Here is a 13,471-nt window from a genome sequence, read left to right as displayed (position 1 = left end):
ATAAGAAATATAGACCACTATGCTGTAGAATAAGTTGATTTTGGTGATGTTTTGTGATTTTTTTTGCAATTAACTGAGGGTGGCACATCATCGTATTCATGCGGCATCACTGCATCAATGTGGTGTCAGGTGCATTAGGTTTGAGTATTTTTAGATACAAGACAGCAAGTGTATTTCGAGCAGGCAAAACTCAGCTTTGAGCTGCTGTGTGCTCCTTCGTAAGTGTAACACTTCTGCTTGCACACGTCAATTTGCCGGGACTCAGATTGTTTGTGTTCAGAAGTAGGACATATGCAGTTTGTGTATGAGTCAGGGCGGTGCTCTCCCCTCCCCATTAAAAATAGTCAAAGAACAGTGGAGGAAAAAAAAAACAGACAAGTGTCAGTGGAAGATTACTGTCACACCGCCGTCACCGTGACGGTGCCCTGTGGGCATTACGGGGGTGAGATTGGTGGGGGTCGGATGGTTGGATGGGGAGTTTAGAGGGTTGTGGTGGTGGTGGTGGTGGGGGGGGGGGGGGGGGTTTGAACACCGCTCTGCTTTCTTCTCTTTCTGTTTTTCTCTCGACCCCCACTCTCCTCAGCCCTTTTATTTCCTTAGTGATTAGCTTGCCCTGCGGTGAGCACTAAGCGGCCTAATCTGTAACGCTGAGGTAGTGGGTGGAAGCCGAATGACAGGGAGAGACACACAGATAACAGTACACAGCTCTATAATAAACATACAAATATACATTTAATACATTTTTATGAAACATGCAATATTATCTTCTTGACCAACTACATACCTTTCTTGTGACTTTTTAGTTTAATCATTAACGATAAATTATGGCACCATCCACTTTGCTGTCTCTATCTTTTCGTCTTGTTGATTGCTCTGGGAAATTTGCACCTGATAAACCGTTCTGCAAAAAAAAAAAAAAAAATTATAATCATGGTTGTCTCATAAGATTGCACAGCGTCGTTGGTAGATAAACGACCCCAAAGCGAAACCTACTGTAAAGAAGTTAAAGCTCAATAACTTCCTTCACCTTTGTATTTCACCTGACATGCATTCATTCCTCCAAAAACACAAACTCTTGTTGGATCATTTGTGTGTAGTGTATCTACTCCGGTCAAGGACGACACCTCGAACTGATGTCCAAAAATGTTTTATTCGTGGAACACCGTGAAAACTAAAACACATATTAAACAAAAATCAACATTACAATAATCTCTTTGACAAGATATTAAATGAATAAGCACAAAAAATAACATACCTTTGTAAACCGAAAGTAGATCATTTAGAATACAGTCGACCAGGCGGCGGAGGTTCATTTCTCCCGCAATCTCTCTCTCTCGATCTCTTTCTCTCGCGATTCACCACACGTGATCCTGAACCGGAAGCGATCTTTGAGAAAATATTCTGAATACTCCTTGAAAAGATTTGAAGAAAAAGCATGAATATCAAGGTTCATATGGAAACATAAAACACTTTCACAAACAACAACCTCAAATAAATTACATTTTAGTTGTCATGGCAACCAATCAACTCAATACTGGCGCCAGCTACATGTAGAGATGTCATTGCAAATGTACAATAATGTGAAGTTTGTTACTTGCAGTATGTCCAGTTGGGGAGTGAAGTGTGTCATTTATGTCCGGCTACCAAGTCATTTTGTCATTGTCGTCATTTCAGAAATCCCAACTTGATGAAGATACAGTAGGGTGTTGGATAATTTCTACTTTTCTTGGAAAATGTCCACTGTACTTCTGTTTCATCATTTGGTCTTTCCCCCCTTTTCAAAGAAGTTTTTTCTACAATTTTTTAGTACCTTGTGGTCTTATTTTTGGTTGGTATTGCTTTATAAGATAAGACATCTATAAGACTTCTGCCAACTTGCTTGAACCTCCTAACGCCAATGACACTTGGATCAAGAAGAGCAGGTGCTCTTCACTGCTCCCATATTTTTGCAATGCGCCAGTCAAAGTCAGTAGGAGGGAAACAGATGTCTGAGCATGGAGTGGCCCAAGTGCAATTGCCACCGTATTTACACACTAACGTGGTAATGTTACAGAAACCTGACAGCGTTGTAGTTATTGTATATTTTCTGTTTTCAAGGCAAACCCACGACCATGGCTTTCTAACCCAGGCCATGCTACATTGTTCTGTCATTCTATGAAATGGAGACCACCCCAAAAACTAAATCAGAATATACAATCGAAAAAAAAAGAAGTCGATCTGACTGTGTACAATTTCAATTCTTAATACAGCAGCATATATCGTATGACTAAACATCAACATACTGTAACTGTTATACACCATAGTACATTATATAGTGTTGTCAGTTGTCAGGCAGAATCCTTGTACAAGAACTAAAAAATCGACCCCCCCAAAAACGGCATGCTAATTCAACCATTAACATTGTATCATCAAAAAGAGCAAGCCCTTTTTCACATTTGAGATTGATCAATAATTGGTTGAAATAACAACCTTCATGTCAGGACTGACCATCAGTACAGATTTTTGAAAAAAAAAGTTACATTCACCAAATTGTGGCATATGAGGTTTCAGCCCGACGTCAGCAATATGTTGAAGGGAAAAAAAAGAGCGAACCGGTGGTGTCATATGCGTTGCTAATTATTTGCACCCCTGGCGCAGCTGTTATATTGGACGAACACTTTTTGACCACTTTCATTGCTGCTTTAACCTTTGGTACTATGATGAACAACACTGGTACTATGTTTTGTTTTTTTTCCTGAACCCTTGACACTGCACTAATAAAATATCATTTGAGTACAAAAACTGCCTGACTTGCTCACTAACAAGAGTTTCAAAAATTTGGGCCAAGTTTGTCAAAATTACAGGTTCGACCCCTTTTAATAAGGGGAGGACAAAAGCCGATTTCCATAAGGACGGTACTGTATATCACTTTTTTTTCGACATGATGTTAAAAAAGATTGTCAGAGGCTCTGTCACAATGGAAAGAGTATGGATCTATCAAATCGGGAACAGAAGGCATTCTATGATTTCATGTTTTGGGGGCTTCCTGCACAGAAAAAAAAGTACATCATTAAAAGGCTCTCCAGTGTAAATTGGAAGAATTGTGCAAGGTTTCACTGAGACACTCCTGAGAGAGTCAAACAAAAGCCTGGAATTTCTGAATTGCTTTTTAAAGTGGTTCAAAAGTTGCACCTGGCTCTTTTACGGGATGTGGAGGGTGGTGCAAAGCGAGTTCTGCAAAAGTAACGGAGGGGAGCGCGACTCAGTCAGTGCTTTTTAAGGCAACCATGTTGAATTTGTTTTTGTCATGAATATAATTTTTCCTCTCTTTTAAAATGTCTTGCTTCCCCAAACTCCGCACCCTGAGTGTCACCACTGTACCGCAGAGACATTACTTTCACACTACTTTCTACTGCAAGAAAATCTAATGAACACAGACCTATGATCATACTGTGTTACCATTTTGGATTTCGTACAAGGCCAGGTTCATTTCTTTGTTTGTTCTATATCAATATTTTCTTTTATTAACAAAAAGAAAGCACCTGATTTTCATTGTTTGGTTTTCTGTTGTTTTTAATGATTGCTTTTGTCGGTTTCTAGTTATTTCGGTGACCATTCTGCGTTTTCCTGACATCTGCCTTCAGTCATAACTAAACGGCCTCCTCAATCCACCATTTTGGCCCATCCAAATGTCTATTTCCTGACCCGACTTTCTCTTTTCTGTTAGCCAAAGCAGCTCTGCTTGTGCTGAAGCCAGGTTTCTCAGCCAGCACAGATTTAACTGCCTTGTCAGTAGCACAGCCTTCCTAATCTCTTGCATCCTCAAATCGACCCTTAAAAACCGACGTGACATGGAATGAATGAAAGGAAAGATTTTATGTTAATATTTTTTTAAACATCTTTTTTAATGTTTCCAAAACAAGTAAATGAGCAACCAAGCTCAAGTATGTTTATCCAGCCTCCCCTTGGTCCTTTGACAAAGAAAGGATTGGAGTAGATAGAAGTTGGAGGTGAGACACGAGAAGCATACGAGCACAAAATGATGTCTTGTATTCTAAATTACCGACTGAGGGTTGCTTTTCACCCCCGCGTCTGCTGCTCTATGCTTGCTCGTCTTTTCTGTGGGACGCTTTTTTTTTCTTTCTTCGTCCTGAAATAGTGGTAAAAATTTGCTACTTTTAGGAACCTTTGCTACAGCTCGCACATTGTGTGAGATCTCATAAACGTACAATTTGGCCACCTCATGATGGAACAGTAGTTTTAAAAAAAAATATCAAAAGGGATACATTTTACCTGAAATTAATTTCGAAATGATCTGGCTGATCCCAGTGCCGACATCAGGCTGCCACAAACATCACGTTTTTCTCAGTCATTCAAAGGGGACCAATGATGGTTTGGACTTTTTTTTCGGTTGGTTTTCAAACCACCATTTAATCTACCACATATCTATTTTTTGTGGGCACAGCATGGGTAAAGGCCTTTTGTTTTCTAGCATGACTCACAAAACAAGGCCCATCAAAACATGGTGAGATGAGTTTGGTGTGACCTCAACCCCATCAAACACCCATGAAATGAACTACAAGGGATTGTGAACAAGGCCCTCTCATCCAACATCTGAATGAGTGCACAAAAACAGCAGTGCTACTCGTTACCAGAGAAGCTTTTTAGAAAACATTTTCAGTTCTTTGAGGACATTTTACAAAAAAGACTACATTTGGTCCCAGTCTAACACCCTTCGTAGACATGCTGGAGGCTAGCTAAACCAGCTGTCTTCGGGCAGTAGGCGGGGTACACCTTGAACTGGTTGCCAGCCAATCGCAGGGCACACATAGACGAACAATCATTCGTGCTCACAATCACAACTAGAGACAATTTAGAGCAGGGGTGTCAAACTCATTTCACATTGTGGGCCACATACGGCCTCGGTAGATGTCAAGTGGGCCGGACTATTAAAAATTATACCATACTCTGCTATAAATAACCAAAATAATATGTCTTTCCTTTGTTTTGGTCTAAAGAAGCACAAGAACACTAGGAAAATGTTGAAATTTAATGAACATATCTTTTACAAAACATTTCATGAAGCACCTAAGATTTCCTTAGACAAATGTGCAATTTACTTTTATCATTCACATATATGCATTGCAACTGATCCCACTGACTGTACAAAGGCACAAAACCTTAACAGGTAATTGGTATTGAAAAATATAGTAATGCACTTTTAAGATTAAATGAGATTTATAAAGAAATGAATCTTTAAACCATTTACACGAGCATGTAAAATCTAAATATAATCCCTGCCTACACCTTACAAACTAAGGAGAGTGCTGTAATATGTGTAAAGAATAAAGTATTCACATGTCCTTGATGCGTCTGCTGCGTTGGGTCTGTCTCAGTGTCAGACTGAGGCTGCTGTTGTCTTTTTCTCTGATCAAAATAATGTCGTCTTTTCCTCTGATCAAAACGCTGTGTCTCCCTAGCGGATATTCCATGAATTGCACCTTATTAAAATATTCATTTCGTGTCTTTTATGCATTTTTCATTTTTAAATGATTCTGCGGGCCTGATCAAACCTCCTTGTGGGCCGTATGTTTGACACCCCTGATTTAGAGTGTTCCATTAACCTGCCATGCATGTTAATGGGTTGTGGGAGGAAACCGGAGTACCTGGAGAAAACCCACCCAGGCACAGGGAGAGCATGCACTCGACACAGGAAAGCCGGCGCCAGAATTGAACCCTGCATCTCTGCACTGTGAGGGTGACGTGCTAACCAGTCAACCACCGTGCCACCTTTAATTATACATTCATTCTTTAAATGTACAGTTGATTAAAAAAAAAACTTGTGGCATAGTATGTCGAAGAATACTGCATCCAAATTGCAGAAAGATGACAGATGTCAAAAATGTCCCCTAGTTAAGTGGGTAGCCAGAGAGGTGACCACAGAGTGACAACCTGTAGCTCTACCCCTGATTTTATTTGAACTTGTAATGTTTTCATTTTATTAGATCAATATTACCTTTTGTGAGTTTTATATTTTTCCCTTCATGATTCTCAGCACTTTTTTGTTCCCCAGTGAGAACAAACAGTAAGCACACTTTTCATCCACACTGTGAAAACAATTTAAGAAACATTTTTAAGGGACTTTTAAATGAAGTATTGATACATTCATTCCCAACAGGGGTGGCAAGACACTTGGTAAAGGTGGCAGCTGCCACCCGTTGCCACCCTGTAAAACCGCCTATGGTTATCGTTGACAAGCCAGGAGTAGAAGACAAGTTGAGCCACTATCTTACTCTCCACTTCACAAAAGCCCAGTATCCACATGAGCAGGCTTAAGTCGGTCTCAAACCTCACATTCCGGCTTGCCCCCTACATCCACTGAAAAAGTTTTTCACCCCAGCCTACTACATTAAAGGGGCCGTCGTAAGGAGGCTGTAGCCGATGTCTTTCGTGCCTCATGAAAACGTATTTGGCTGACAGCTTGACCTTCATTGATCTTGTAGAGGAAAAAAATGAAGGATGCAATTGATGGTAGTGATTGTTAGGCTGGAGTTTTGTTGGACTTGTCAAAAAACCTTGAAACAATCAGTGTCAAGATCATGATTTGGAAACAAGACAGGTGTAAGAAGGCATCAGTGGCCGAGCAATGAACTGGTTTAGCAGCTAACTGCATGGAAGGGAACAGTAGGCTAGAGAGTGCCAAACGTCCTGTTTTGCTCATCCACTTTTTTATAGCCTGTCCGGGAGTACGGGAGCGTTTTATAAATTCATGAAAATGTCCAGCTTTCATTGGTTTTCACAGGAGCAATTTGCATGTATTTGATTTGACTCACATTTTGCGTGACAAATGGGGAAAAAACTTTATTTGAACCCCATCTGCATTACTGTAATATAATTTTTCACAACACATTTCCGAGCTTCACAAAAAAAAAAAACTTCCAAGCTCTACAAAAGAAAGTTGTACTTATTTTTTCCTGGTTGGAATACAATACTCCCTGTAACCCATTTTTCCATCACCGAGTTTAAGTCATGTTTAATGTACCAAATCATTAATCTTTTGAATCCAAGCTCTTCTCTACATGGACAGAATGAAAGACATAAAGACAGTTATCACTGAGAAAAAATGAAGGCTGTAATTTAGGAAAAATAATAATTTTTAAATGGTTTAAAAAATCTTCAGGTCTTAAAAAAAAAATATATATATATATATATATTTTATTTTTTTTTAACCTGGATTTAAAAGTGGACGTTAGGGCATGTCTACAAAGATCATGTGACCAGGGGTATGACAAGTGAGGTCCTTTCATTTATATAAATTATTATTATGTAATTTATATATATGTATGTGTGTGTGTGTGTGTGTGTGTGTGTGTGTGTGTGTGCACTTTGGGCATTAAGGGAAACATAGGCAGGTATATCAGCACCCAATGCCATTTTCACAATGACCCAATCCATTAAAAGTAACAGAACACAGCATGTAAACACACACTTAATCTCATATTGCTATTTTAACTTCTTTTTCAACATGTATCAGAATTCTTACAAACACATACGCGCGTACACGTACATGCACATGTGCACACACACGCAAACACACACACACGTACACGCATGCACATGCATCTACCTCTGGTGTGAATGACCCCAATGCCACAGGCAGAGTTTTCACAATAAACTAACCTTGATCAATAACCTGCTGTAGACCTCGGCGAAACCTGCCGGTCCCCCACTGCTGGATTTCAATATCACGGCTGTTTGAACACTATAGCCGAAGGCCAACTGTGTGTGTGTTTGTGGGTGCATGCAAAATAAGTTTGCATGTTTTTGTGTGTGTTGCCGCTGCATGAATTTTTGAGAGCCTAGAGCATGGGCGATTGTGTTTGTGGTTTTGTGAATACTGCATATAAGTGCTTAAATAAAACTTTGTGCATGAGTTTTCCAAGTGTGTGAGCGTTTGTGTGTGTGTTTCTGTGTGTGTTTTGTGTAAATGTGTCTTAAGCTGTGTGTTCAACTGATGCCTGGGGGTTCGCAGTGAATGGTGCTAACCGGCCCTCTGAACTCTTCCCTGGGATGAAAAAAAGAAAGCCACTGGGCATGTGCAAAAGGACAGCATGCCATTTACCTGGGCTACGAATGTTTTTTAAAAACTGGCAAGAGGGACTAGAACACATACACACACACAGATACAAACATTCACACAATAGTAGACACTCCAGCCTTTCGCCTCAAACGCAAACGCACACCTTTGCTCCCTTGTCTCAAACACAAAACCACTTCAAACATTTTCACGTTTATTTTTATTTATTTATTTGGGGATGCGAGACAGGCAGAACTACCATTACCTTACATTAAAAAAGCCAAACCACTTTCTTCATGTGCCCTTTTCTCGCTTCCTGTTATAAAAAAAAAAAAAAAAAAAAAAAGACCTGCATCAGAGGGACTTGTTAGTTTACATCCAGCGTTATGAAAAGCAGAACTGTTTGCACGCAGTGAGATGAAGCAGTGTGTTTCCTGGCATTTCAGTGGAGCTAAATGCTTGGAAATAAACTACAAGCGGTGACACAGTCGCGCAGTTCATCAAGTCATTTCACCTCCCGTGTGTATGTCATGGAAATATGACTTTTTTGAGAAATGGCTAGAATATGTCTACTAATTTAGTAATAAATCACAGGAGAGGTATAAAAACCATTATCCTCACCCTCTGCCATACCTGAACTTGCATTCGGCATGTGTGTGTGTGTGTGTGTGTGTGCGACGGTGGGAGTGTGGAGTTGAATACCGCTGACCCAGATGTGTTAATTGGGTCATGGGAACACCACCGCCCACACACTGGGGGTTATGGGGTAAGCTTTGTGGTGCGTGTGTGTATGTGTGTGTCAGTGTTCAGACAGGGTTAGGACACTGGGGCAATGCCCTGATTATACTCAGATTAGTTTGGGGATTTCACTGCTCCTCCTCTTGAGCTTTACCTTCTCCCCGATAATGCTGTCTCTTGCTTTTGTTTCCCCCTTTGCTTTTTGTTCCTCCTTCTGTCATGCTTTTACTCTTCTCTTCGCTCAAAATCCAATTTTTGGAGCTATTGATAATATGTATTTCACAGAAAGCTTAAACATGCGCAAGACAAAAGTAAGAGGTGATGTTTTGCTTGTCCACTTGTCATTAGTGAAGCATTTGTAATTTGCTGAGCTGAGTAGTAACGTACTCCATTTGTTCTGTCACAGTGACTCAAGTAACTTTTGAGATAAATTGCACTCATAGAGTAGTTTTAATATAACCTTCTTTTTACTTTTACTCGCACAAACAGACATCACGCTTGTTTTGCAAGTACTTAGCTACTAAATATCCTTGTAACTATACTTAAATCTGGCCAACAAAGCAGTTTGTGATTTGAATGTGATTGGTTACTTCTGAGCAAAGACACATCATTGTTGAGTTCACTCAAATTTTCTTCCAGTTGCTTTCCTCTCAAAATTTTTTTTTTGGAATCAGTTTGGTTGTGTAGTTTTGAGGTCATGCCAATTGTGGACAATGTTTTGAAATGGTGAATCTGGCTTTCATTTTTTTTCTCTTTGAATGACATATACATTATGAGTTCAGAGGTAGACTGTCGCGGTGCGTCACTGTACAGCAAGTGAAGAGGGACTCATTACATTCGTGTCAGAAACTAAACGGGCATTTGAACACTTTCATAAATTCTGCAGCAGACACCCAGTGAACCGGGTGGCATAGTCAAAGCGATATGTCAGCGCATCAGCCATGTTGGATGAGACTATTGTATTAGCCATAAAATAATTGTTAATCTTAGCACAGAACTCACAAGTAGACACAATGAACTGAGCACAGGTTCATTGTCAGGGCAGAGGGCCACGTCAAGGAGGCAGGACCCAAAGGCGGTTAGAGAACTCAAACCAATGTGTACTAGAGGGCTGGGCACCAGAGAGTATGGCAGGGAAGGTAGGAAGTCAGCTGGGATAGGCTCCAGCAACTGTCCATGACCCTCTTCAGGAGATAAACGGTGTTGAAAATGGATGCAGGGATAGATGGACAGAGGGGGTTTGTTGAGCCACCGCGCGAGCAATAGCTTACTTAGATCGAAGCTTTGTGCCTGGCTATACTACACAGTGCATTGTAACGCCTCCAAGGTTCAAGGGAGATGTATAGGCAATAAATGAATTTATTGGCAACAAAGCAGAGCTACTGAATGGCAGATTGACCCGCTGAAGCACATTAAGTGCTCTCTCTCTCTCTCTCTGTGAACAGTTGCGTGTTCACTAACTCATAAATAGAAGTATTCAAAGTAACAGAACATGACATGTTTGTCATTCACTACCCCTTCACTTCAAGGCAACACATAATTTTAAAAAAAACGGTTCATTCGAATGTACTGTATCTTACAGTACAAAAAAAAATCAATTCCTGTTTTGATTTTGGGAATCATTTTAATGCTTTTAAATTATGTGTGTGTGTGTGTGTGTGTGTGTGTTGGGTTGTAACCTCTGCCCTCCCACCTGAACCTTCTGCCACCCCCTTGCCACTGTCGAGAAGCAAAATATTTTGGCTCTTTTCTGGAGTACTGTTCTACAGTTCAGAATCAGAATCAGAATCAGAATCAGAATCATCTTTATTGGCCAAGTATGTAGAACACACAAGGAATTTGTCTCCGGTATAACACGCTGCATTAGTATCATCGTAAACAACAAATCATTGAACCATTTTAGAGTAACCAGTAGCAGTATTTGTAGTACAAGAAGAGTGACTATGTCAGTGACTGTTTAAGGAGTTAATGGCTAGAGGGAAGAAGCTGTTTAAGTGTCTACTGGATTTGGTGCGCATGGATCTGTAGCGTCTGCCTGAGGGGAGTAGCTGGAAAAGGTGGTGGGCAGGGTGCGGGGGATCCAGGAGGATTTTCCGTGCCCTTGTCTTGATTCTTGCAGTGTGCAAGTCCTCAAGAGTGGGTAGGGCGGTGCCAACGATTTTTTCCGCCGTCCTAACTGTCCGTTGAAGTCGGATTTTGTCCTTTTTTGTGGCGGCCCCAAACCAAACCGTGATGGAAGAACACAGGATTGATTCGATGACTGCCGTGTAGAACTGTCGTAGCACCTCCTGTGGCAGGCCATGCTTCCTCAGCAGCCTCAGGAAGTACATCCTCTGCCGGGCCCTTTTCAGGATGGAGATGGTGTTGACTTCCCACTTCATGTCCTGGGAGACTGTGATTCCCAGGAACTTGAAGGTCTCGACGGTTGACACGGGGCAGTTGGATAGTGTGAGGGGCAACTGTGGAGAAGAATGTTTCCTGAAGTCCACGATCATCTCTACAGTCTTGAGCGTGTTCAGCCCGAGGTTGTGTCGGCTGCACCAGAGCTCCAGCTGCTCCACTTGTTGGCGGTACGCAGACTCGTCGGCGTCTTTGATGAGACCGATGACCGTGGTGTCGTCTGCGAACTTTATGAGTTTGACAGCTGGATCTGTTGAGGTGCAATCGTTTGTGTAGAGAGAGAAGAGCAGTGGAGAGAGGACACATCCCTGTGGGGCTCCAGTGCTGGTGGTGCGTATTGATGATGTTGTTGCTCCCAGTCTCACCTGTTGTGTCCGTCCCGTCAGGAAGCTGAGGATCCACTGGCAGATCGTAGGGGACACACCGAGGTGGAGAAGTTTGGGGGTGAGGAGTTCCGGGATGATGGTGTTGAACGCAGAGCTGAAATCCACAAACAGAATCCTTGCATAGGTCCCTGTGCTGTCGAGGTGCTCGAGGATGTAGTGCAGACCTATGTTGACTGCGTCTTCCACAGACCTGTTTGCCTGGTAGGCAAACTGGAGAGGGTCCAGCAGGGGTCCGGTGACGTTCTTTAGGTGGTTCAGCACAAGGCGTTCAAAGGACTTCATGACCACAGACGTCAGGGCGACAGGCCTATAGTCGTTCAGTTCCGATGTTGCCGATTTCTTGGGAACTGGGATGATGGTAGACTGTTTGAAGCAGGATGGGACCTCACACAGCTCCAGAGATCTGTTGAAGATTTGTGTGAAGACCGGAGCCAGCTGGTCAGCGCAGACTTTCAGGCAGGAGGGGGACACTTTGTCAGACACTGTAACATCATACAGTTTTGGATACAGGTTCAAATGCTGTTTCTGGGTCTTTGTGTGCCGTTTCCATGATTTTCCTGTGATCATGCAGATTCATTGAATGCTCTCTCTCTCTCTCTCTCTCTCTCTATTCAAAAATATCTATACTTTAGGTTCATTTAAGAATTTACATTGATTTTAGAGTTGAATTGTGACTGATTGTCAAAAAATAGATGTGTGGATTATCTGCAGTGGTGTAGAACTGCTGGATTACTCTGTGAGGTCTTACAATATGGTGAGGTAGCTTTACTTAGTCGCTTAATATAAACATCAATAGTGTCGGTACAATTGACGACAGTCACGTCCTCAGAATGTGTTGACCAGCTTTGACGCCAACATTTTGTGACAACACTTTGGGGTTAGGCTTGGTGAGGGTGGGCGAGAGAGCTTTTTGCAGAAAAAAATAAAACAAAAAAGGGAAACAAAGAGTATTCTCATCTTTCCACAGTCTTGTGTTTTGCTAATAGAAGATGATTCATGCGAGTCGGTGTATAAATTGGATTTGGAAGCAGAAAATTAAGACACAAGTGGCATCTTCACTTTGAAGACAATTTTTACTGTGAAACATCATCCAGGAAATTACCGAATACCTGTACAAAATATAATTCAAAGAAGAAGTCAAACTGCAGCTGCAAATGGAAATGGCTTGCCAATGGGTCAAAGGCATTATGCACTCAGAAAGCAGACATGAGGTGCCGCCTGCCAAATGAGTCAAACTTGTGGCCAGACGGTGAACATCCAATGGTCACACACAGCCAAGTGGTGTCCAGTGAGAAATACCCGGGCCAAACAATACCCTCAGGCAAGTTGGCACGGTTCAAAATGATTGGTGTGTACAAGAAGAGTGGTCTGCTGCCAATAAACAAGCTTAGTCGTATCCTTACTGGTCATGTGACCTTTGCCTTTCATTTCAGCGGGAGACTCGTATCCCTTCTGAGATCTTTTCATTTACACACACACACACACACACACACACACACACACACACACACACACACACACACACACACAGAATGTGGTCAGTGCCTCTCTTCAGCTGGTTGGTATCAATCCAGTCCTTGAGGTAAGATGGCTCACGCAACACGGGTTCCTCCTCAAACAACACACGCGGCACTCGACTAAACACATACGCTCAGACACACAGGCTGCGGATCGCCAAAGCAATATTTACAGCCAAGTCCACTTACAGGCCATGCTAGGGTAAACACACACTTTGGCCAAATACGTGCATTTGCCAAAACTAGCAGTGTCATCACACACTGCAGGGAATCCCAGCATTTGGCTCTGGGTCTCTGTGGGAAAATCCATCAGAGAAGAAGAGAAAAGGGGGCCGGCGAGAGGTGGTGGGGGGAGTCGGGGATGGTGTTGGCTG

General features: G+C 41.9%; 2 long non-coding RNA genes across 4 annotated transcripts in view; one reads left to right on the top strand and one right to left on the bottom strand.

Moving 5' to 3' along the window:
* Positions 1-13,471, top strand: part of LOC147199495 (uncharacterized) — a 45,555-nt gene that overhangs the window by 27,601 nt on the left and 4,483 nt on the right. The gene's annotated exons all lie outside the window — the stretch shown is intronic.
* Positions 695-1,312, bottom strand: LOC147199496 (uncharacterized). The gene is made up of 3 exons (XR_015101979.1): positions 1,256-1,312; positions 1,028-1,171; positions 695-901 (listed from the first exon to the last, which is right to left on the bottom strand). It is a non-coding gene; the product is annotated as an uncharacterized LOC147199496 (long non-coding RNA).

Source organism: Hippocampus guttulatus, chromosome 10 (genome assembly GCF_054856545.1).
Source record: "Hippocampus guttulatus isolate MCC_2025c chromosome 10, RoL_Hgut_1.0, whole genome shotgun sequence".
Taxonomy (NCBI): Eukaryota; Metazoa; Chordata; class Actinopteri; order Syngnathiformes; family Syngnathidae; genus Hippocampus; species Hippocampus guttulatus.
This window is presented reverse-complemented; position numbering and strand designations above follow the sequence as displayed.